Source organism: Triturus cristatus, chromosome 6 (assembly GCF_964204655.1).
Source record: "Triturus cristatus chromosome 6, aTriCri1.1, whole genome shotgun sequence".
Classification (NCBI taxonomy): domain Eukaryota; kingdom Metazoa; phylum Chordata; class Amphibia; order Caudata; family Salamandridae; genus Triturus; species Triturus cristatus.
In genome coordinates this window covers 884067251-884090625 of record NC_140589.1, presented here as the reverse complement: position 1 = coordinate 884090625, position 23375 = coordinate 884067251, and the positions used below count along the sequence as shown (strand labels likewise).

Below are 23375 nucleotides of genomic sequence, written 5' to 3'. Positions count from 1 at the left end.
GGAAAAAATCTTGTTGAGAAAAGTGTGTGTGAGAGGATCTGTGGGTGCAGGCAGGTGTGTGCACTTGAGTGCTGACCCATTTACATGTGTGAGAGAGACAAGCAAATTGCCTGTGGGATGTAGGCCTACAACTGGAACCAAGCAGCCAGGCATAACCACAGGTAAGGAGAGAGGAAGGCAGTTCATTATTAGAGCAGGATCATGAGCATCTTGCCCTGCTCCCTTCTGCCCCGATCGGCCAAGACCTCTCTATTAGGGTGGAGGGTGAACATTTCTTGGACCTCAGAAACTGAGGGATGCAGGCCCAATATGTCCTCCAAGGGCCTAGAGGACCCGGTGCCCAATCATGCCTGGTATTTTTCAGCTTACCAGACCAATCTGGTTGCAAGGCGGATTTTAACAGTACTGCTGAAAAGGGACTCCCAGACAGCCCTGAGGCCATCATTTGCATAGGCCCTCCCCTTCTCTTTGTCTTGCTTCCCACAAAGCAACGCATCGCTGGCAGCAGTATAGATTTGGGGGTTGTGAAGAATAATGACAGGGAGGCTGAAGAAGAGAAAGAAAAGTCCCAGAAGTCCTGCAGGCTTCCTTGCTAAATGCAGCTGGACACATAGAGTACACCTTCTTTACTGCGAGGTAAATACATTAAAAATGTTGAGGAGAGAAAAATTGAAAAATACATATTAGGAGGAAAGCACTGGAACCTGCTTTATTATTTCAATTAGTCTTGAAAACATAGAACATTTCTCTCCTGAAAGCTGGTAAAAATATGGTACGCTTCACGAATTTGCGTGTCATCCTTGCGCAGGGGCCATGCTAATCTTCTCTGTATCGTTCCAATTTTAGTATATGTGCTGCCGAAGCGAGCACACTTCAGTGATGAACCTACAATGTTTATAAACTCTCTAAATCTACAGTCTCTAGACATAGGGTGGCCTGGCAGAGATGCTCGGATGGCCTGTAAGCATTCAAATCTGAGCCAATGGGCAAAAATGAATGAAGAGTAACAATCCATTATTCTTCACTGCATTTGTGGTCCAAGACTTCACCAATTGGAAGTATGTAGATTATGCCAGGGTTGCAAAGGCTCATGGTTCAGGCTACAGACAAGGAACATTGTGACATCACGCTGCCTGTGGAACAGTGATATTAGAGGTGAAACAGCTGCACAGTAGGTTAGGTGAAGGGCTCTGAGAGTGGAAAGGCAGCATGCCTGGGTCCCTGGACAAGGTGAGCCTATGACAAGGTGTCTGAATTTTCGCCTGTATTGTAATATTAAACACTTTATTGTTGTACCCGCCTGCTGATTAAGAAGTCCTCAAGATCAGCTCCACACAGACGTGGAACTGATGATGTTAATGCAGACTATTTAAGAAACTGAGGCTGATCTAAAACATTTCCTTGGATCTAGGACCATTTCGCCTGACTTTTAGGTCCTTCCTCCTCCTAAAGTCCTTTGTATAAGTTAGGAACACCTGACAGAACAGAATTTCAGGAGGTCCCTCAGGTGGGTTTACTTGTGTCTTCTGGTTGTGAGCAGTAAACATGGCTAAAAAGGTTGATGGAATGGTGTTTTAAAACACACACACACACACACACACACACACAATTTCTGGTCCTCTTAAGGACAAAAGTATGGGTGTACCTACATGGGGCCAGTGGCGCAATGGATAACGCGTCTGACTACGGATCAGAAGATTGTAGGTTTGATTCCTATCTGGCTCGAAAGGGTCATAGGTCCATGTTTTATGGTATTCCTGTGGAATTCTTATTTACCTCAGACTTGTTGTAGGTTCAATATTCTCGAGCACGACTCATCCAGCAGTCGTTCCATGGTAGGGCTGCAGTAATAGGACCACGGCTAGTTAAAAGTTTCCCATTTGCTGCTGGATTCTATGTGAAGGCCGTCATGTGGTGTGCTGCTTTTGTATTTCAACATGGGTCTCTGAGTCTCTAAACTAGGAAAAAATCTTGTTGAGAAAAGTGTGTGTGAGAGGATCTGTGGGTGCAGGCAGGTGTGTGCACTTGAGTGCTGACCCATTTACATGTGTGAGAGAGACAAGCAAATTGCCTGTGGGATGTAGGCCTACAACTGGAACCAAGCAGCCAGGCATAACCACAGGTAAGGAGAGAGGAAGGCAGTTCATTATTAGAGCAGGATCATGAGCATCTTGCCCTGCTCCCTTCTGCCCCGATCGGCCAAGACCTCTCTATTAGGGTGGAGGGTGAACATTTCTTGGACCTCAGAAACTGAGGGATGCAGGCCCAATATGTCCTCCAAGGGCCTAGAGGACCCGGTGCCCAATCATGCCTGGTATTTTTCAGCTTACCAGACCAATCTGGTTGCAAGGCGGATTTTAACAGTACTGCTGAAAAGGGACTCCCAGACAGCCCTGAGGCCATCATTTGCATAGGCCCTCCCCTTCTCTTTGTCTTGCTTCCCACAAAGCAACGCATCGCTGGCAGCAGTATAGATTTGGGGGTTGTGAAGAATAATGACAGGGAGGCTGAAGAAGAGAAAGAAAAGTCCCAGAAGTCCTGCAGGCTTCCTTGCTAAATGCAGCTGGACACATAGAGTACACCTTCTTTACTGCGAGGTAAATACATTAAAAATGTTGAGGAGAGAAAAATTGAAAAATACATATTAGGAGGAAAGCACTGGAACCTGCTTTATTATTTCAATTAGTCTTGAAAACATAGAACATTTCTCTCCTGAAAGCTGGTAAAAATATGGTACGCTTCACGAATTTGCGTGTCATCCTTGCGCAGGGGCCATGCTAATCTTCTCTGTATCGTTCCAATTTTAGTATATGTGCTGCCGAAGCGAGCACACTTCAGTGATGAACCTACAATGTTTATAAACTCTCTAAATCTACAGTCTCTAGACATAGGGTGGCCTGGCAGAGATGCTCGGATGGCCTGTAAGCATTCAAATCTGAGCCAATGGGCAAAAATGAATGAAGAGTAACAATCCATTATTCTTCACTGCATTTGTGGTCCAAGACTTCACCAATTGGAAGTATGTAGATTATGCCAGGGTTGCAAAGGCTCATGGTTCAGGCTACAGACAAGGAACATTGTGACATCACGCTGCCTGTGGAACAGTGATATTAGAGGTGAAACAGCTGCACAGTAGGTTAGGTGAAGGGCTCTGAGAGTGGAAAGGCAGCATGCCTGGGTCCCTGGACAAGGTGAGCCTATGACAAGGTGTCTAAATTTTCGCCTGTATTGTAATATTAAACACTTTATTGTTGTACCCGCCTGCTGATTAAGAAGTCCTCAAGATCAGCTCCACACAGACGTGGAACTGATGATGTTAATGCAGACTATTTAAGAAACTGAGGCTGATCTAAAACATTTCCTTGGATCTAGGACCATTTCGCCTGACTTTTAGGTCCTTCCTCCTCCTAAAGTCCTTTGTATAAGTTAGGAACACCTGACAGAACAGAATTTCAGGAGGTCCCTCAGGTGGGTTTACTTGTGTCTTCTGGTTGTGAGCAGTAAACATGGCTAAAAAGGTTGATGGAATGGTGTTTTAAAACACACACACACACACACACACACACACAATTTCTGGTCCTCTTAAGGACAAAAGTATGGGTGTACCTACATGGGGCCAGTGGCGCAATGGATAACGCGTCTGACTACGGATCAGAAGATTGTAGGTTTGATTCCTATCTGGCTCGAAAGGGTCATAGGTCCATGTTTTATGGTATTCCTGTGGAATTCTTATTTACCTCAGACTTGTTGTAGGTTCAATATTCTCGAGCACGACTCATCCAGCAGTCGTTCCATGGTAGGGCTGCAGTAATAGGACCACGGCTAGTTAAAAGTTTCCCATTTGCTGCTGGATTCTATGTGAAGGCCGTCATGTGGTGTGCTGCTTTTGTATTTCAACATGGGTCTCTGAGTCTCTAAACTAGGAAAAAATCTTGTTGAGAAAAGTGTGTGTGAGAGGATCTGTGGGTGCAGGCAGGTGTGTGCACTTGAGTGCTGACCCATTTACATGTGTGAGAGAGACAAGCAAATTGCCTGTGGGATGTAGGCCTACAACTGGAACCAAGCAGCCAGGCATAACCACAGGTAAGGAGAGAGGAAGGCAGTTCATTATTAGAGCAGGATCATGAGCATCTTGCCCTGCTCCCTTCTGCCCCGATCGGCCACGATCGGCCAATACCTCTCTATTAGGGTGGAGGGTGAACATTTCTTGGACCTCAGAAACTGAGGGATGCAGGCCCAATATGTCCTCCAAGGGCCTAGAGGACCCGGTGCCCAATCATGCCTGGTGTTTTTCAGCTTACCCGACCAATCTGGTTGCAAGGCGGATTTTAACAGTACTGCTGAAAAGGGACTCCCAGACAGCCCTGAGGCCATCATTTGCATAGGCCCTCCCCTTCTCTTTGTCTTGCTTCCCACAAAGCAACGCATCGCTGGCAGCAGTATAGATTTGGGGGTTGTGAAGAATAATGACAGGGAGGCTGAAGAAGAGAAAGAAAAGTCCCAGAAGTCCTGCAGGCTTCCTTGCTAAATGCAGCTGGACACATAGAGTGCACCTTCTTTACTGCGAGGTAAATACATTAAAAATGTTGAGGAGAGAAAAATTGAAAAATACATATTAGGAGGAAAGCACTGGAACCTGCTTTATTATTTCAATTAGTCTTGAAAACATAGAACATTTCTCTCCTGAAAGCTGGTAAAAATATGGAACGCTTCACGAATTTGCGTGTCATCCTTGCGCAGGGGCCATGCTAATCTTCTCTGTATCGTTCCAATTTTAGTATATGTGCTGCCGAAGCGAGCACACTTCATTGATGAACCTACAATGTTTATAAACTCTCTAAATCTACAGTCTCTAGACATAGGGTGGCCTGGCAGAGATGCTCGGATGGCCTGTAAGCATTCACATCTGAGCCAATGGGCAAAAATGAATGAAGAGTAACAATCCATTATTCTTCACTGCATTTGTGGTCCAAGACTTCACCAATTGGAAGTATGTAGATTATGCCAGGGTTGCAAAGGCTCATGGTTCAGGCTACAGACAAGGAACATTGTGACATCACGCTGCCTGTGGAACAGTGATATTAGAGGTGAAACAGCTGCACAGTAGGTTAGGTGAAGGGCTCTGAGAGTGGAAAGGCAGCATGCCTGGGTCCCTGGACAAGGTGAGCCTATGACAAGGTGTCTGAATTTTCGCCTGTATTGTAATATTAAACACTTTATTGTTGTACCCGCCTGCTGATTAAGAAGTCCTCAAGATCAGCTCCACACAGACGTGGAACTGATGATGTTAATGCAGACTATTTAAGAAACTGAGGCTGATCTAAAACATTTCCTTGGATCTAGGACCATTTCGCCTGACTTTTAGGTCCTTCCTCCTCCTAAAGTCCTTTGTATAAGTTAGGAACACCTGACAGAACAGAATTTCAGGAGGTCCCTCAGGTGGGTTTACTTGTGTCTTCTGGTTGTGAGCCGTAAACATGGCTAAAAAGGTTGATGGAATGGTGTTTTAAAACACACACACACACACACACACACACACACACAATTTCTGGTCCTCTTAAGGACAAAAGTATGGGTGTACCTACATGGGGCCAGTGGCGCAATGGATAACGCGTCTGACTACGGATCAGAAGATTGTAGGTTTGATTCCTATCTGGCTCGAAAGGGTCATAGGTCCATGTTTTATGGTATTCCTGTGGAATTCTTATTTACCTCAGACTTGTTGTAGGTTCAATATTCTCGAGCACGACTCATCCAGCAGTCGTTCCATGGTAGGGCTGCAGTAATAGGACCACGGCTAGTTAAAAGTTTCCCATTTGCTGCTGGATTCTATGTGAAGGCCGTCATGTGGTGTGCTGCTTTTGTATTTCAACATGGGTCTCTGAGTCTCTAAACTAGGAAAAAATCTTGTTGAGAAAAGTGTGTGTGAGAGGATCTGTGGGTGCAGGCAGGTGTGTGCACTTGAGTGCTGACCCATTTACATGTGTGAGAGAGACAAGCAAATTGCCTGTGGGATGTAGGCCTACAACTGGAACCAAGCAGCCAGGCATAACCACAGGTAAGGAGAGAGGAAGGCAGTTCATTATTAGAGCAGGATCATGAGCATCTTGCCCTGCTCCCTTCTGCCCCGATCGGCCACGATCGGCCAATACCTCTCTATTAGGGTGGAGGGTGAACATTTCTTGGACCTCAGAAACTGAGGGATGCAGGCCCAATATGTCCTCCAAGGGCCTAGAGGACCCGGTGCCCAATCATGCCTTGTGTTTTTCAGCTTACCCGACCAATTTGGTTGCAAGGCGGATTTTAACAGTACTGCTGAAAAGGGACTCCCAGACAGCCCTGAGGCCATCATTTGCATAGGCCCTCCCCTTCTCTTTGTCTTGCTTCCCACAAAGCAACGCATCGCTGGCAGCAGTATAGATTTGGGGGTTGTGAAGAATAATGACAGGGAGGCTGAAGAAGAGAAAGAAAAGTCCCAGAAGTCCTGCAGGCTTCCTTGCTAAATGCAGCTGGACACATAGAGTGCACCTTCTTTACTGCGAGGTAAATACATTAAAAATGTTGAGGAGAGAAAAATTGAAAAATACATATTAGGAGGAAAGCACTGGAACCTGCTTTATTATTTCAATTAGTCTTGAAAACATAGAACATTTCTCTCCTGAAAGCTGGTAAAAATATGGAACGCTTCACGAATTTGCGTGTCATCCTTGCGCAGGGGCCATGCTAATCTTCTCTGTATCGTTCCAATTTTAGTATATGTGCTGCCGAAGCGAGCACACTTCATTGATGAACCTACAATGTTTATAAACTCTCTAAATCTACAGTCTCTAGACATAGGGTGGCCTGGCAGAGATGCTCGGATGGCCTGTAAGCATTCAAATCTGAGCCAATGGGCAAAAATGAATGAAGAGTAACAATCCATTATTCTTCACTGCATTTGTGGTCCAAGACTTCACCAATTGGAAGTATGTAGATTATGCCAGGGTTGCAAAGGCTCATGGTTCAGGCTACAGACAAGGAACATTGTGACATCACGCTGCCTGTGGAACAGTGATATTAGAGGTGAAACAGCTGCACAGTAGGTTAGGTGAAGGGCTCTGAGAGTGGAAAGGCAGCATGCCTGGGTCCCTGGACAAGGTGAGCCTATGACAAGGTGTCTGAATTTTCACCTGTATTGTAATATTAAACACTTTATTGTTGTACCCGCCTGCTGATTAAGAAGTCCTCAAGATCAGCTCCACACAGACGTGGAACTGATGATGTTAATGCAGACTATTTAAGAAACTGAGGCTGATCTAAAACATTTCCTTGGATCTAGGACCATTTCGCCTGACTTTTAGGTCCTTCCTCCTCCTAAAGTCCTTTGTATAAGTTAGGAACACCTGACAGAACAGAATTTCAGGAGGTCCCTCAGGTGGGTTTACTTGTGTCTTCTGGTTGTGAGCAGTAAACATGGCTAAAAAGGTTGATGGAATGGTGTTTTAAAACACACACACACACACACACAATTTCTGGTCCTCTTAAGGACAAAAGTATGGGTGTACCTACATGGGGCCAGTGGCGCAATGGATAACGTGTCTGACTACGGATCAGAAGATTGTAGGTTCGACTCCTATCTGGCTCGAAAGGGTCATAGGTCCCTGTTTTATGGTATTCCTGTGGAATTCTTATTTACCTCAGACTTGTTGTAGGTTCAATATTCTTGAGCACGACTCATCCAGCAGTCGTTCCATGGTAGGGCTGCAGTAATAGGACCACGGCTGGTTAAAAGTTTCCCATTTGCTGCTGGATTCTATGTGAAGGCCGTCATGTGGTGTGCTGCTTTTGTATTTCAACATGGGTCTCTGAGTCTCTAAACTAGGAAAAAATCTTGTTGAGAAAAGTGTGTGTGAGAGGATCTGTGGGTGCAGGCAGGTGTGTGCACTTGAGTGCTGACCCATTTACATGTGTGAGAGAGACAAGCAAATTGCCTGTGGGATGTAGGCCTACAACTGGAACCAAGCAGCCAGGCATAACCACAGGTAAGGAGAGAGGAAGGCAGTTCATTATTAGAGCAGGATCATGAGCATCTTGCCCTGCTCCCTTCTGCCCCGATCGGCCACGATCGGCCAAGACCTCTCTATTAGGGTGGAGGGTGAACATTTCTTGGACCTCAGAAACTGAGGGATGCAGGCCCAATATGTCCTCCAAGGGCCTAGAGGACCCGGTGCCCAATCATGCCTGGTATTTTTCAGCTTACCAGACCAATCTGGTTGCAAGGCGGATTTTAACAGTACTGCTGAAAAGGGACTCCCAGACAGCCCTGAGGCCATCATTTGCATAGGCCCTCCCCTTCTCTTTGTCTTGCTTCCCACAAAGCAACGCATCGCTGGCAGCAGTATAGATTTGGGGGTTGTGAAGAATAATGACAGGGAGGCTGAAGAAGAGAAAGAAAAGTCCCAGAAGTCCTGCAGGCTTCCTTGCTAAATGCAGCTGGACACATAGAGTACACCTTCTTTACTGCGAGGTAAATACATTAAAAATGTTGAGGAGAGAAAAATTGAAAAATACATATTAGGAGGAAAGCACTGGAACCTGCTTTATTATTTCAATTAGTCTTGAAAACATAGAACATTTCTCTCCTGAAAGCTGGTAAAAATATGGTACGCTTCACGAATTTGCGTGTCATCCTTGCGCAGGGGCCATGCTAATCTTCTCTGTATCGTTCCAATTTTAGTATATGTGCTGCCGAAGCGAGCACACTTCAGTGATGAACCTACAATGTTTATAAACTCTCTAAATCTACAGTCTCTAGACATAGGGTGGCCTGGCAGAGATGCTCGGATGGCCTGTAAGCATTCAAATCTGAGCCAATGGGCAAAAATGAATGAAGAGTAACAATCCATTATTCTTCACTGCATTTGTGGTCCAAGACTTCACCAATTGGAAGTATGTAGATTATGCCAGGGTTGCAAAGGCTCATGGTTCAGGCTACAGACAAGGAACATTGTGACATCACGCTGCCTGTGGAACAGTGATATTAGAGGTGAAACAGCTGCACAGTAGGTTAGGTGAAGGGCTCTGAGAGTGGAAAGGCAGCATGCCTGGGTCCCTGGACAAGGTGAGCCTATGACAAGGTGTCTGAATTTTCGCCTGTATTGTAATATTAAACACTTTATTGTTGTACCCGCCTGCTGATTAAGAAGTCCTCAAGATCAGCTCCACACAGACGTGGAACTGATGATGTTAATGCAGACTATTTAAGAAACTGAGGCTGATCTAAAACATTTCCTTGGATCTAGGACCATTTCGCCTGACTTTTAGGTCCTTCCTCCTCCTAAAGTCCTTTGTATAAGTTAGGAACACCTGACAGAACAGAATTTCAGGAGGTCCCTCAGGTGGGTTTACTTGTGTCTTCTGGTTGTGAGCAGTAAACATGGCTAAAAAGGTTGATGGAATGGTGTTTTAAAACACACACACACACACACACACACACACGCACAATTTCTGGTCCTCTTAAGGACAAAAGTATGGGTGTACCTACATGGGGCCAGTGGTGCAATGGATAACGCGTCTGACTACGGATCAGACGATTGTAGGTTTGATTCCTATCTGGCTCGAAAGGGTCATAGGTCCCTGTTTATGGTATTCCTGTGGAATTCTTATTTACCTCAGACTTGTTGTAGGTTCAATATTCTCGAGCACGACTCATCCAGCAGTCGTTCCATGGTAGGGCTGCAGTAATAGGACCACGGCTAGTTAAAAGTTTCCCATTTGCTGCTGGATTCTATGTGAAGGCCGTCATGTGGTGTGCTGCTTTTGTATTTCAACATGGGTCTCTGAGTCTCTAAACTAGGAAAAAATCTTGTTGAGAAAAGTGTGTGTGAGAGGATCTGTGGGTGCAGGCAGGTGTGTGCACTTGAGTGCTGACCCATTTACATGTGTGAGAGAGACAAGCAAATTGCCTGTGGGATGTAGGCCTACAACTGGAACCAAGCAGCCAGGCATAACCACAGGTAAGGAGAGAGGAAGGCAGTTCATTATTAGAGCAGGATCATGAGCATCTTGCCCTGCTCCCTTCTGCCCCGATCGGCCACTACCTCTCTATTAGGGTGGAGGGTGAACATTTCTTGGACCTCAGAAACTGAGGGATGCAGGCCCAATATGTCCTCCAAGGGCCTAGAGGACCCGGTGCCCAATCATGCCTGGTGTTTTTCAGCTTACCCGACCAATCTGGTTGCAAGGCGGATTTTAACAGTACTGCTGAAAAGGGACTCCCAGACAGCCCTGAGGCCATCATTTGCATAGGCCCTCCCCTTCTCTTTGTCTTGCTTCCCACAAAGCAACGCATCGCTGGCAGCAGTATAGATTTGGGGGTTGTGAAGAATAATGACAGGGAGGCTGAAGAAGAGAAAGAAAAGTCCCAGAAGTCCTGCAGGCTTCCTTGCTAAATGCAGCTGGACACATAGAGTGCACCTTCTTTACTGCGAGGTAAATACATTAAAAATGTTGAGGAGAGAAAAATTGAAAAATACATATTAGGAGGAAAGCACTGGAACCTGCTTTATTATTTTAATTAGTCTTGAAAACATAGAACATTTCTCTCCTGAAAGCTGGTAAAAATATGGAACGCTTCACGAATTTGCGTGTCATCCTTGCGCAGGGGCCATGCTAATCTTCTCTGTATCGTTCCAATTTTAGTATATGTGCTGCCGAAGCGAGCACACTTCATTGATGAACCTACAATGTTTATAAACTCTCTAAATCTACAGTCTCTAGACATAGGGTGGCCTGGCAGAGATGCTCGGATGGCGGCTAAGCATTCACATCTGAGCCAATGGGCAAAAATGAATGAAGAGTAACAATCCATTATTCTTCACTGCATTTGTGGTCCAAGACTTCACCAATTGGAAGTATGTAGATTATGCCAGGGTTGCAAAGGCTCATGGTTCAGGCTACAGACAAGGAACATTGTGACATCACGCTGCCTGCGGAACAGTGATATTAGAGGTGAAACAGCTGCACAGTAGGTTAGGTGAAGGGCTCTGAGAGTGGAAAGGCAGCATGCCTGGGTCCCTGGACAAGGTGAGCCTATGACAAGGTGTCTGAATTTTCGCCTGTATTGTAATATTAAACACTTTATTGTTGTACCCGCCTGCTGATTAAGAAGTCCTCAAGATCAGCTCCACACAGACGTGGAACTGATGATGTTAATGCAGACTATTTAAGAAACTGAGGCTGATCTAAAACATTTCCTTGGATCTAGGACCATTTCGCCTGACTTTTAGGTCCTTCCTCCTCCTAAAGTCCTTTGTATAAGTTAGGAACACCTGACAGAACAGAATTTCAGGAGGTCCCTCAGGTGGGTTTACTTGTGTCTTCTGGTTGTGAGCAGTAAACATGGCTAAAAAGGTTGATGGAATGGTGTTTTAAAACACACACACACACACACACACACACACACACAATTTCTGGTCCTCTTAAGGACAAAAGTATGGGTGTACCTACATGGGGCCAGTGGCGCAATGGATAACGCGTCTGACTACGGATCAGAAGATTGTAGGTTTGATTCCTATCTGGCTCGAAAGGGTCATAGGTCCATGTTTTATGGTATTCCTGTGGAATTCTTATTTACCTCAGACTTGTTGTAGGTTCAATATTCTCGAGCACGACTCATCCAGCAGTCGTTCCATGGTAGGGCTGCAGTAATAGGACCACGGCTAGTTAAAAGTTTCCCATTTGCTGCTGGATTCTATGTGAAGGCCGTCATGTGGTGTGCTGCTTTTGTATTTCAACATGGGTCTCTGAGTCTCTAAACTAGGAAAAAATCTTGTTGAGAAAAGTGTGTGTGAGAGGATCTGTGGGTGCAGGCAGGTGTGTGCACTTGAGTGCTGACCCATTTACATGTGTGAGAGAGACAAGCAAATTGCCTGTGGGATGTAGGCCTACAACTGGAACCAAGCAGCCAGGCATAACCACAGGTAAGGAGAGAGGAAGGCAGTTCATTATTAGAGCAGGATCATGAGCATCTTGCCCTGCTCCCTTCTGCCCCGATCGGCCACGATCGGCCAATACCTCTCTATTAGGGTGGAGGGTGAACATTTCTTGGACCTCAGAAACTGAGGGATGCAGGCCCAATATGTCCTCCAAGGGCCTAGAGGACCCGGTGCCCAATCATGCCTTGTGTTTTTCAGCTTACCCGACCAATTTGGTTGCAAGGCGGATTTTAACAGTACTGCTGAAAAGGGACTCCCAGACAGCCCTGAGGCCATCATTTGCATAGGCCCTCCCCTTCTCTTTGTCTTGCTTCCCACAAAGCAACGCATCGCTGGCAGCAGTATAGATTTGGGGGTTGTGAAGAATAATGACAGGGAGGCTGAAGAAGAGAAAGAAAAGTCCCAGAAGTCCTGCAGGCTTCCTTGCTAAATGCAGCTGGACACATAGAGTGCACCTTCTTTACTGCGAGGTAAATACATTAAAAATGTTGAGGAGAGAAAAATTGAAAAATACATATTAGGAGGAAAGCACTGGAACCTGCTTTATTATTTCAATTAGTCTTGAAAACATAGAACATTTCTCTCCTGAAAGCTGGTAAAAATATGGAACGCTTCACGAATTTGCGTGTCATCCTTGCGCAGGGGCCATGCTAATCTTCTCTGTATCGTTCCAATTTTAGTATATGTGCTGCCGAAGCGAGCACACTTCATTGATGAACCTACAATGTTTATAAACTCTCTAAATCTACAGTCTCTAGACATAGGGTGGCCTGGCAGAGATGCTCGGATGGCCTGTAAGCATTCAAATCTGAGCCAATGGGCAAAAATGAATGAAGAGTAACAATCCATTATTCTTCACTGCATTTGTGGTCCAAGACTTCACCAATTGGAAGTATGTAGATTATGCCAGGGTTGCAAAGGCTCATGGTTCAGGCTACAGACAAGGAACATTGTGACATCACGCTGCCTGTGGAACAGTGATATTAGAGGTGAAACAGCTGCACAGTAGGTTAGGTGAAGGGCTCTGAGAGTGGAAAGGCAGCATGCCTGGGTCCCTGGACAAGGTGAGCCTATGACAAGGTGTCTGAATTTTCACCTGTATTGTAATATTAAACACTTTATTGTTGTACCCGCCTGCTGATTAAGAAGTCCTCAAGATCAGCTCCACACAGACGTGGAACTGATGATGTTAATGCAGACTATTTAAGAAACTGAGGCTGATCTAAAACATTTCCTTGGATCTAGGACCATTTCGCCTGACTTTTAGGTCCTTCCTCCTCCTAAAGTCCTTTGTATAAGTTAGGAACACCTGACAGAACAGAATTTCAGGAGGTCCCTCAGGTGGGTTTACTTGTGTCTTCTGGTTGTGAGCAGTAAACATGGCTAAAAAGGTTGATGGAATGGTGTTTTAAAACACACACACACACACACACAATTTCTGGTCCTCTTAAGGACAAAAGTATGGGTGTACCTACATGGGGCCAGTGGCGCAATGGATAACGTGTCTGACTACGGATCAGAAGATTGTAGGTTCGACTCCTATCTGGCTCGAAAGGGTCATAGGTCCCTGTTTTATGGTATTCCTGTGGAATTCTTATTTACCTCAGACTTGTTGTAGGTTCAATATTCTTGAGCACGACTCATCCAGCAGTCGTTCCATGGTAGGGCTGCAGTAATAGGACCACGGCTGGTTAAAAGTTTCCCATTTGCTGCTGGATTCTATGTGAAGGCCGTCATGTGGTGTGCTGCTTTTGTATTTCAACATGGGTCTCTGAGTCTCTAAACTAGGAAAAAATCTTGTTGAGAAAAGTGTGTGTGAGAGGATCTGTGGGTGCAGGCAGGTGTGTGCACTTGAGTGCTGACCCATTTACATGTGTGAGAGAGACAAGCAAATTGCCTGTGGGATGTAGGCCTACAACTGGAACCAAGCAGCCAGGCATAACCACAGGTAAGGAGAGAGGAAGGCAGTTCATTATTAGAGCAGGATCATGAGCATCTTGCCCTGCTCCCTTTTGCCCCGATCGGCCACGATCGGCCAAGACCTCTCTATTAGGGTAGAGGGTGAACATTTCTTGGACCTCAGAAACTGAGGGATGCAGGCCCAATATGTCCTCCAAGGGCCTAGAGGACCCGGTGCCCAATCATGCCTGGTATTTTTCAGCTTACCAGACCAATCTGGTTGCAAGGCGGATTTTAACAGTACTGCTGAAAAGGGACTCCCAGACAGCCCTGAGGCCATCATTTGCATAGGCCCTCCCCTTCTCTTTGTCTTGCTTCCCACAAAGCAACGCATCGCTGGCAGCAGTATAGATTTGGGGGTTGTGAAGAATAATGACAGGGAGGCTGAAGAAGAGAAAGAAAAGTCCCAGAAGTCCTGCAGGCTTCCTTGCTAAATGCAGCTGGACACATAGAGTGCACCTTCTTTACTGCGAGGTAAATACATTAAAAATGTTGAGGAGAGAAAAATTGAAAAATACATATTAGGAGGAAAGCACTGGAACCTGCTTTATTATTTCAATTAGTCTTGAAAACATAGAACATTTCTCCCCTGAAAGCTGGTAAAAATATGGAACGCTTCACGAATTTGCGTGTCATCCTTGCGCAGGGGCCATGCTAATCTTCTCTGTATCGTTCCAATTTTAGTATATGTGCTGCCGAAGCGAGCACACTTCATTGATGAACCTACAATGTTTATAAACTCTCTAAATCTACAGTCTCTAGACATAGGGTGGCCTGGCAGAGATGCTCGGATGGCCTGTAAGCATTCAAATCTGAGCCAATGGGCAAAAATGAATGAAGAGTAACAATCCATTATTCTTCACTGCATTTGTGGTCCAAGACTTCACCAATTGGAAGTATGTAGATTATGCCAGGGTTGCAAAGGCTCATGGTTCAGGCTACAGACAAGGAACATTGTGACATCACGCTGCCTGTGGAACAGTGATATTAGAGGTGAAACAGCTGCACAGTAGGTTAGGTGAAGGGCTCTGAGAGTGGAAAGGCAGCATGCCTGGGTCCCTGGACAAGGTGAGCCTATGACAAGGTGTCTGAATTTTCGCCTGTATTGTAATATTAAACACTTTATTGTTGTACCCGCCTGCTGATTAAGAAGTCCTCAAGATCAGCTCCACACAGACGTGGAACTGATGATGTTAATGCAGACTATTTAAGAAACTGAGGCTGATCTAAAACATTTCCTTGGATCTAGGACCATTTCGCCTGACTTTTAGGTCCTTCCTCCTCCTAAAGTCCTTTGTATAAGTTAGGAACACCTGACAGAACAGAATTTCAGGAGGTCCCTCAGGTGGGTTTACTTGTGTCTTCTGGTTGTGAGCAGTAAACATGGCTAAAAAGGTTGATGGAATGGTGTTTTAAAACACACACACACACACACACACAATTTCTGGTCCTCTTAAGGACAAAAGTATGGGTGTACCTACATGGGGCCAGTGGCGCAATGGATAACGCGTCTGACTACGGATCAGACGATTGTAGGTTTGATTCCTATCTGGCTCGAAAGGGTCATAGGTCCCTGTTTATGGTATTCCTGTGGAATTCTTATTTACCTCAGACTTGTTGTAGGTTCAATATTCTCGAGCACGACTCATCCAGCAGTCGTTCCATGGTAGGGCTGCAGTAATAGGACCACGGCTAGTTAAAAGTTTCTCATTTGCTGCTGGATTCTATGTGAAGGCCGTCATGTGGTGTGCTGCTTTTGTATTTCAACATGGGTCTCTGAGTCTCTAAACTAGGAAAAAATCTTGTTGAGAAAAGTGTGTGTGAGAGGATCCGTGGGTGCAGGCAGGTGTGTGCACTTGAGTGCTGACCCATTTACATGTGTGAGAGAGACAAGCAAATTGCCTGTGGGATGTAGGCCTACAACTGGAACCAAGCAGCCAGGCATAACCACAGGTAAGGAGAGAGGAAGGCAGTTCATTATTAGAGCAGGATCATGAGCATCTTGCCCTGCTCCCTTCTGCCCCGATCGGCCACGACCTCTCTATTAGGGTGGAGGGTGAACATTTCTTGGACCTCAGAAACTGAGGGATGCAGGCCCAATATGTCCTCCAAGGGCCTAGAGGACCCGGTGCCCAATCATGCCTGGTGTTTTTCAGCTTACCCGACCAATCTGGTTGCAAGGCGGATTTTAACAGTACTGCTGAAAAGGGACTCCCAGACAGCCCTGAGGCCATCATTTGCATAGGCCCTCCCCTTCTCTTTGTCTTGCTTCCCACAAAGCAACGCATCGCTGGCAGCAGTATAGATTTGGGGGTTGTGAAGAATAATGACAGGGAGGCTGAAGAAGAGAAAGAAAAGTCCCAGAAGTCCTGCAGGCTTCCTTGCTAAATGCAGCTGGACACATAGAGTGCACCTTCTTTACTGCGAGGTAAATACATTAAAAATGTTGAGGAGAGAAAAATTGAAAAATACATATTAGGAGGAAAGCACTGGAACCTGCTTTATTATTTCAATTAGTCTTGAAAACATAGAACATTTCTCTCCTGAAAGCTGGTAAAAATATGGAACGCTTCACGAATTTGCGTGTCATCCTTGCGCAGGGGCCATGCTAATCTTCTCTGTATCGTTCCAATTTTAGTATATGTGCTGCCGAAGCGAGCACACTTCATTGATGAACCTACAATGTTTATAAACTCTCTAAATCTACAGTCTCTAGACATAGGGTGGCGTGGCAGAGATGCTCGGATGGCCTGTAAGCATTCAAATCTGAGCCAATGGGCAAAAATGAATGAAGAGTAACAATCCATTATTCTTCACTGCATTTGTGGTCCAAGACTTCACCAATTGGAAGTATGTAGATTATGCCAGGGTTGCAAAGGCTCATGGTTCAGGCTACAGACAAGGAACATTGTGACATCACGCTGCCTGTGGAACAGTGATATTAGAGGTGAAACAGCTGCACAGTAGGTTAGGTGAAGGGCTCTGAGAGTGGAAAGGCAGCATGCCTGGGTCCCTGGACAAGGTGAGCCTATGACAAGGTGTCTGAATTTTCGCCTGTATTGTAATATTAAACACTTTATTGTTGTACCCGCCTGCTGATTAAGAAGTCCGCAAGATCAGCTCCACACAGACGTGGAACTGATGATGTTAATGCAGACTATTTAAGAAACTGAGGCTGATCTAAAACATTTCCTTGGATCTAGGACCATTTCGCCTGACTTTTAGGTCCTTCCTCCTCCTAAAGTCCTTTGTATAAGTTAGGAACACCTGACAGAACAGAATTTCAGGAGGTCCCTCAGGTGGGTTTACTTGTGTCTTCTGGTTGTGAGCAGTAAACATGGCTAAAAAGGTTGATGGAATGGTGTTTTAAAACACACACACACACACACACACACACACACACAATTTCTGGTCCTCTTAAGGACAAAAGTATGGGTGTACCTACATGGGGCCGGTGGCGCAATGGATAACGCGTCTGACTACGGATCAGAAGATTGTAGGTTCGACTCCTATCTGGCTCGAAAGGGTCATAGGTCCCTGTTTTATGGTATTCCTGTGGAATTCTTATTTACCTCAGACTTGTTGTAGGTTCAATATTCTTGAGCACGACTCATCCAGCAGTCGTTCCATGGTAGGGCTGCAGTAATAGGACCACGGCTGGTTAAAAGTTACCCATTTGCTGCTGGATTCTATGTGAAGGCCGTCATGTGGTGTGCTGCTTTTGTATTCCAACATGGGTCTCTGAGTCTCTAAACTAGGAAAAAATCTTGTTGAGAAAAGTGTGTGTGAGAGGATCTGTGGGTGCAGGCAGGTGTGTGCACTTGAGTGCTGACCCATTTACATGTGTGAGAGAGACAAGCAAATTGCCTGTGGGATGTAGGCCTACAACTGGAACCAAGCAGCCAGGCATAACCACAGGTAAGGAGAGAGGAAGGCAGTTCATTATTAGAGCAGGATCATGAGCATCTTGCCCTGCTCCCTTCTGCCCCGATCGGCCAAGACCTCTCTATTAGGGTGGAGGGTGAACATTTCTTGGACCTCAGAAACTGAGGGATGCAGGCCCAATATGTCCTCCAAGGGCCTAGAGGACCCGGTGCCCAATCATGCCTGGTGTTTTTCAGCTTACCCGACCAATCTGGTTGCAAGGCGGATTTTAACAGTACTGCTGAAAAGGGACTCCCAGACAGCCCTGAGGCCATCATTTGCATAGGCCCTCCCCTTCTCTTTGTCTTGCTTCCCACAAAGCAACGCATCGCTGGCAGCAGTATAGATTTGGGGGTTGTGAAGAATAATGACAGGGAGGCTGAAGAAGAGAAAGAAAAGTCCCAGAAGTCCTGCAGGCTTCCTTGCTAAATGCAGCTGGACACATAGAGTGCACCTTCTTTACTGCGAGGTAAATACATTAAAAATGTTGAGGAGAGAAAAATTGAAAAATACATATTAGGAGGAAAGCACTGGAACCTGCTTTATTATTTCAATTAGTCTTGAAAACATAGAACATTTCTCTCCTGAAAGCTGGTAAAAATATGGAACGCTTCACGAATTTGCGTGTCATCCTTGCGCAGGGGCCATGCTAATCTTCTCTGTATCGTTCCAATTTTAGTATATGTGCTGCCGAAGCGAGCACACTTCATTGATGAACCTACAATGTTTATAAACTCTCTAAATCTACAGTCTCTAGACATAGGGTGGCCTGGCAGAGATGCTCGGATGGCCTGTAAGCATTCAAATCTGAGCCAATGGGCAAAAATGAATGAAGAGTAACAATCCATTATTCTTCACTGCATTTGTGGTCCAAGACTTCACCAATTGGAAGTATGTAGATTATGCCAGGGTTGCAAAGGCTCATGGTTCAGGCTACAGACAAGGAACATTGTGACATCACGCTGCCTGTGGAACAGTGATATTAGAGGTGAAACAGCTGCACAGTAGGTTAGGTGAAGGGCTCTGAGAGTGGAAAGGCAGCATGCCTGGGTCCCTGGACAAGGTGAGCCTATGACAAGGTGTCTGAATTTTCGCCTGTATTGTAATATTAAACACTTTATTGTTGTACCCGCCTGCTGATTAAGAAGTCCTCAAGATCAGCTCCACACAGACGTGGAACTGATGATGTTAATGCAGACTATTTAAGAAACTGAGGCTGATCTAAAACATTTCCTTGGATCTAGGACCATTTCGCCTGACTTTTAGGTCCTTCCTCCTCCTAAAGTCCTTTGTATAAGTTAGGAACACCTGACAGAACAGAATTTCAGGAGGTCCCTCAGGTGGGTTTACTTGTGTCTTCTGGTTGTGAGCAGTAAACATGGCTAAAAAGGTTGATGGAATGGTGTTTTAAAACACACACACACACACACAATTTCTGGTCCTCTTAAGGACAAAAGTATGGGTGTACCTACATGGGGCCAGTGGCGCAATGGATAACGCGTCTGACTACGGATCAGAAGATTGTAGGTTCGATTCCTATCTGGCTCGAAAGGGTCATAGGTCCCTGTTTTATGGTATTCCTGTGGAATTCTTATTTACCTCAGACTTGTTGTAGGTTCAATATTCTCGAGCACGACTCATCCAGCAGTCGTTCCATGGTAGGGCTGCAGTAATAGGACCACGGCTAGTTAAAAGTTTCCCATTTGCTGCTGGATTCTATGTGAAGGCCGTCATGTGGTGTGCTGCTTTTGTATTTCAACATGGGTCTCTGAGTCTCTAAACTAGGAAAAAATCTTGTTGAGAAAAGTGTGTGTGAGAGGATCTGTGGGTGCAGGCAGGTGTGTGCACTTGAGTGCTGACCTATTTACATGTGTGAGAGAGACAAGCAAATTGCCTGTGGGATGTAGGCCTACAACTGGAACCAAGCAGCCAGGCATAACCACAGGTAAGGAGGGAGGAAGGCAGTTCATTATTAGAGCAGGATCATGAGCATCTTGCCCTGCTCCCTTCTGCCCCGATCGGCCAAGACCTCTCTATTAGGGTGGAGGGTGAACATTTCTTGGACCTCAGAAACTGAGGGATGCAGGCCCAATATGTCCTCCAAGGGCCTAGAGGACCTGGTGCCCAATCATGCCTGGTGTTTTTCAGCTTACCCGACCAATCTGGTTGCAAGGCGGATTTTAACAGTACTGCTGAAAAGGGACTCCCAGACAGCCCTGAGGCCATCATTTGCATAGGCCCTCCCCTTCTCTTTGTCTTGCTTCCCACAAAGCAACGCATCGCTGGCAGCAGTATAGATTTGGGGGTTGTGAAGAATAATGACAGGGAGGCTGAAGAAGAGAAAGAAAAGTCCCAGAAGTCCTGCAGGCTTCCTTGCTAAATGCAGCTGGACACATAGAGTGCACCTTCTTTACTGCGAGGTAAATACATTAAAAATGTTGAGGAGAGAAAAATTGAAAAATACATATTAGGAGGAAAGCACTGGAACCTGCTTTATTATTTCAATTAGTCTTGAAAACATAGAACATTTCTCCCCTGAAAGCTGGTAAAAATATGGAACGCTTCACGAATTTGCGTGTCATCCTTGCGCAGGGGCCATGCTAATCTTCTCTGTATCGTTCCAATTTTAGTATATGTGCTGCCGAAGCGAGCACACTTCATTGATGAACCTACAATGTTTATAAACTCTCTAAATCTACAGTCTCTAGACATAGGGTGGCCTGGCAGAGATGCTCGGATGGCCTGTAAGCATTCAAATCTGAGCCAATGGGCAAAAATGAATGAAGAGTAACAATCCATTATTCTTCACTGCATTTGTGGTCCAAGACTTCACCAATTGGAAGTATGTAGATTATGCCAGGGTTGCAAAGGCTCATGGTTCAGGCTACAGACAAGGAACATTGTGACATCACGCTGCCTGTGGAACAGTGATATTAGAGGTGAAACAGCTGCACAGTAGGTTAGGTGAAGGGCTCTGAGAGTGGAAAGGCAGCATGCCTGGGTCCCTGGACAAGGTGAGCCTATGACAAGGTGTCTGAATTTTCGCCTGTATTGTAATATTAAACACTTTATTGTTGTACCCGCCTGCTGATTAAGAAGTCCGCAAGATCAGCTCCACACAGACGTGGAACTGATGATGTTAATGCAGACTATTTAAGAAACTGAGGCTGATCTAAAACATTTCCTTGGATCTAGGACCATTTCGCCTGACTTTTAGGTCCTTCCTCCTCCTAAAGTCCTTTGTATAAGTTAGGAACACCTGACAGAACAGAATTTCAGGAGGTCCCTCAGGTGGGTTTACTTGTGTCTTCTGGTTGTGAGCAGTAAACATGGCTAAAAAGGTTGATGGAATGGTGTTTTAAAACACACACACACACACACACAATTTCTGGTCCTCTTAAGGACAAAAGTATGGGTGTACCTACATGGGGCCAGTGGCGCAATGGATAACGCGTCTGACTACAGATCAGAAGATTGTAGGTTCGACTCCTATCTGGCTCGAAAGGGTCATAGGTCCCTGTTTTATGGTATTCCTGTGGAATTCTTATTTACCTCAGACTTGTTGTAGGTTCAATATTCTTGAGCACGACTCATCCAGCAGTCGTTCCATGGTAGGGCTGCAGTAATAGGACCACGGCTGGTTAAAAGTTTCCCATTTGCTGCTGGATTCTATGTGAAGGCCGTCATGTGGTGTGCTGCTTTTGTATTTCAACATGGGTCTCTGAGTCTCTAAACTAGGAAAAAATCTTGTTGAGAAAAGTGTGTGTGAGAGGATCTGTGGGTGCAGGCAGGTGTGTGCACTTGAGTGCTGACCCATTTACATGTGTGAGAGAGACAAGCAAATTGCCTGTGGGATGTAGGCCTACAACTGGAACCAAGCAGCCAGGCATAACCACAGGTAAGGAGAGAGGAAGGCAGTTCATTATTAGAGCAGGATCATGAGCATCTTGCCCTGCTCCCTTCTGCCCCGATCGGCCACGATCGGCCAAGACCTCTCTATTAGGGTGGAGGGTGAACATTTCTTGGACCTCAGAAACTGAGGGATGCAGGCCCAATATGTCCTCCAAGGGCCTAGAGGACCCGGTGCCCAATCATGCCTGGTGTTTTTCGGCTTACCCGACCAATCTGGTTGCAAGGCGGATTTTAACAGTACTGCTGAAAAGGGACTCCCAGACAGCCCTGAGGCCATCATTTGCATAGGCCCTCCCCTTCTCTTTGTCTTGCTTCCCACAAAGCAACGCATCGCTGGCAGCAGTATAGATTTGGGGGTTGTGAAGAATAATGACAGGGAGGCTGAAGAAGAGAAAGAAAAGTCCCAGAAGTCCTGCAGGCTTCCTTGCTAAATGCAGCTGGACACATAGAGTGCACCTTCTTTACTGCGAGGTAAATACATTAAAAATGTTGAGGAGAGAAAAATTGAAAAATACATATTAGGAGGAAAGCACTGGAACCTGCTTTATTATTTCAATTAGTCTTGAAAACATAGAACATTTCTCCCCTGAAAGCTGGTAAAAATATGGAACGCTTCACGAATTTGCGTGTCATCCTTGCGCAGGGGCCATGCTAATCTTCTCTGTATCGTTCCAATTTTAGTATATGTGCTGCCGAAGCGAGCACACTTCATTGATGAACCTACAATGTTTATAAACTCTCTAAATCTACAGTCTCTAGACATAGGGTGGCCTGGCAGAGATGCTCGGATGGCCTGTAAGCATTCAAATCTGAGCCAATGGGCAAAAATGAATGAAGAGTAACAATCCATTATTCTTCACTGCATTTGTGGTCCAAGACTTCACCAATTGGAAGTATGTAGATTATGCCAGGGTTGCAAAGGCTCATGGTTCAGGCTACAGACAAGGAACATTGTGACATCACGCTGCCTGTGGAACAGTGATATTAGAGGTGAAACAGCTGCACAGTAGGTTAGGTGAAGGGCTCTGAGAGTGGAAAGGCAGCATGCCTGGGTCCCTGGACAAGGTGAGCCTATGACAAGGTGTCTGAATTTTCGCCTGTATTGTAATATTAAACACTTTATTGTTGTACCCGCCTGCTGATTAAGAAGTCCGCAAGATCAGCTCCACACAGACGTGGAACTGATGATGTTAATGCAGACTATTTAAGAAACTGAGGCTGATCTAAAACATTTCCTTGGATCTAGGACCATTTCGCCTGACTTTTAGGTCCTTCCTCCTCCTAAAGTCCTTTGTATAAGTTAGGAACACCTGACAGAACAGAATTTCAGGAGGTCCCTCAGGTGGGTTTACTTGTGTCTTCTGGTTGTGAGCAGTAAACATGGCTAAAAAGGTTGATGGAATGGTGTTTTAAAACACACACACACACACACACACACAATTTCTGGTCCTCTTAAGGACAAAAGTATGGGTGTACCTACATGGGGCCAGTGGCGCAATGGATAACGCGTCTGACTACAGATCAGAAGATTGTAGGTTCGACTCCTATCTGGCTCGAAAGGGTCATAGGTCCCTGTTTTATGGTATTCCTGTGGAATTCTTATTT

At 45.5% G+C, this 23375-nt stretch overlaps 22 non-coding genes across 22 annotated transcripts; 10 read left to right on the top strand and 12 right to left on the bottom strand.

The window, feature by feature from the left end:
• Positions 1-763: 763 nt before the first annotated feature.
• Positions 764-870, bottom strand: LOC146820059 (U6 spliceosomal RNA). The gene has a single exon (XR_014965346.1). It is a non-coding gene; the product is annotated as a U6 spliceosomal RNA (small nuclear RNA).
• A 782-nt stretch (positions 871-1652) lies between these two features.
• On the top strand, positions 1653-1725 carry TRNAR-ACG (transfer RNA arginine (anticodon ACG)). Its single transcript has one exon. It is a non-coding gene; the product is annotated as a tRNA-Arg (tRNA).
• A 999-nt stretch (positions 1726-2724) lies between these two features.
• LOC146820057 (U6 spliceosomal RNA) lies at positions 2725-2831 on the bottom strand. Its single transcript, XR_014965345.1, has one exon. It is a non-coding gene; the product is annotated as a U6 spliceosomal RNA (small nuclear RNA).
• Positions 2832-3613: 782 nt separating this feature from the next.
• TRNAR-ACG (transfer RNA arginine (anticodon ACG)) lies at positions 3614-3686 on the top strand. The gene has a single exon. It is a non-coding gene; the product is annotated as a tRNA-Arg (tRNA).
• Positions 3687-4695: 1009 nt separating this feature from the next.
• LOC146820055 (U6 spliceosomal RNA) lies at positions 4696-4802 on the bottom strand. The gene has a single exon (XR_014964140.1). It is a non-coding gene; the product is annotated as a U6 spliceosomal RNA (small nuclear RNA).
• A 786-nt stretch (positions 4803-5588) lies between these two features.
• Positions 5589-5661, top strand: TRNAR-ACG (transfer RNA arginine (anticodon ACG)). The gene has a single exon. It is a non-coding gene; the product is annotated as a tRNA-Arg (tRNA).
• A 1009-nt stretch (positions 5662-6670) lies between these two features.
• On the bottom strand, positions 6671-6777 carry LOC146820053 (U6 spliceosomal RNA). Its single transcript, XR_014964129.1, has one exon. It is a non-coding gene; the product is annotated as a U6 spliceosomal RNA (small nuclear RNA).
• Positions 6778-7551: 774 nt separating this feature from the next.
• TRNAR-ACG (transfer RNA arginine (anticodon ACG)) lies at positions 7552-7624 on the top strand. The gene has a single exon. It is a non-coding gene; the product is annotated as a tRNA-Arg (tRNA).
• A 1009-nt stretch (positions 7625-8633) lies between these two features.
• Positions 8634-8740, bottom strand: LOC146820051 (U6 spliceosomal RNA). Its single transcript, XR_014965343.1, has one exon. It is a non-coding gene; the product is annotated as a U6 spliceosomal RNA (small nuclear RNA).
• A 1857-nt stretch (positions 8741-10597) lies between these two features.
• Positions 10598-10704, bottom strand: LOC146820050 (U6 spliceosomal RNA). The gene has a single exon (XR_014964118.1). It is a non-coding gene; the product is annotated as a U6 spliceosomal RNA (small nuclear RNA).
• Positions 10705-11490: 786 nt separating this feature from the next.
• Positions 11491-11563, top strand: TRNAR-ACG (transfer RNA arginine (anticodon ACG)). Its single transcript has one exon. It is a non-coding gene; the product is annotated as a tRNA-Arg (tRNA).
• A 1009-nt stretch (positions 11564-12572) lies between these two features.
• LOC146820048 (U6 spliceosomal RNA) lies at positions 12573-12679 on the bottom strand. Its single transcript, XR_014964107.1, has one exon. It is a non-coding gene; the product is annotated as a U6 spliceosomal RNA (small nuclear RNA).
• Positions 12680-13453: 774 nt separating this feature from the next.
• On the top strand, positions 13454-13526 carry TRNAR-ACG (transfer RNA arginine (anticodon ACG)). Its single transcript has one exon. It is a non-coding gene; the product is annotated as a tRNA-Arg (tRNA).
• Positions 13527-14535: 1009 nt separating this feature from the next.
• Positions 14536-14642, bottom strand: LOC146820046 (U6 spliceosomal RNA). The gene has a single exon (XR_014964096.1). It is a non-coding gene; the product is annotated as a U6 spliceosomal RNA (small nuclear RNA).
• Positions 14643-16489: 1847 nt separating this feature from the next.
• On the bottom strand, positions 16490-16596 carry LOC146820045 (U6 spliceosomal RNA). The gene has a single exon (XR_014964085.1). It is a non-coding gene; the product is annotated as a U6 spliceosomal RNA (small nuclear RNA).
• A 786-nt stretch (positions 16597-17382) lies between these two features.
• On the top strand, positions 17383-17455 carry TRNAR-ACG (transfer RNA arginine (anticodon ACG)). Its single transcript has one exon. It is a non-coding gene; the product is annotated as a tRNA-Arg (tRNA).
• A 999-nt stretch (positions 17456-18454) lies between these two features.
• Positions 18455-18561, bottom strand: LOC146820043 (U6 spliceosomal RNA). The gene has a single exon (XR_014964072.1). It is a non-coding gene; the product is annotated as a U6 spliceosomal RNA (small nuclear RNA).
• A 772-nt stretch (positions 18562-19333) lies between these two features.
• Positions 19334-19406, top strand: TRNAR-ACG (transfer RNA arginine (anticodon ACG)). The gene has a single exon. It is a non-coding gene; the product is annotated as a tRNA-Arg (tRNA).
• Positions 19407-20405: 999 nt separating this feature from the next.
• On the bottom strand, positions 20406-20512 carry LOC146820041 (U6 spliceosomal RNA). Its single transcript, XR_014964061.1, has one exon. It is a non-coding gene; the product is annotated as a U6 spliceosomal RNA (small nuclear RNA).
• A 774-nt stretch (positions 20513-21286) lies between these two features.
• TRNAC-ACA (transfer RNA cysteine (anticodon ACA)) lies at positions 21287-21359 on the top strand. The gene has a single exon. It is a non-coding gene; the product is annotated as a tRNA-Cys (tRNA).
• A 1009-nt stretch (positions 21360-22368) lies between these two features.
• LOC146820039 (U6 spliceosomal RNA) lies at positions 22369-22475 on the bottom strand. Its single transcript, XR_014964050.1, has one exon. It is a non-coding gene; the product is annotated as a U6 spliceosomal RNA (small nuclear RNA).
• Positions 22476-23253: 778 nt separating this feature from the next.
• Positions 23254-23326, top strand: TRNAC-ACA (transfer RNA cysteine (anticodon ACA)). Its single transcript has one exon. It is a non-coding gene; the product is annotated as a tRNA-Cys (tRNA).
• Positions 23327-23375: the final 49 nt, after the last annotated feature.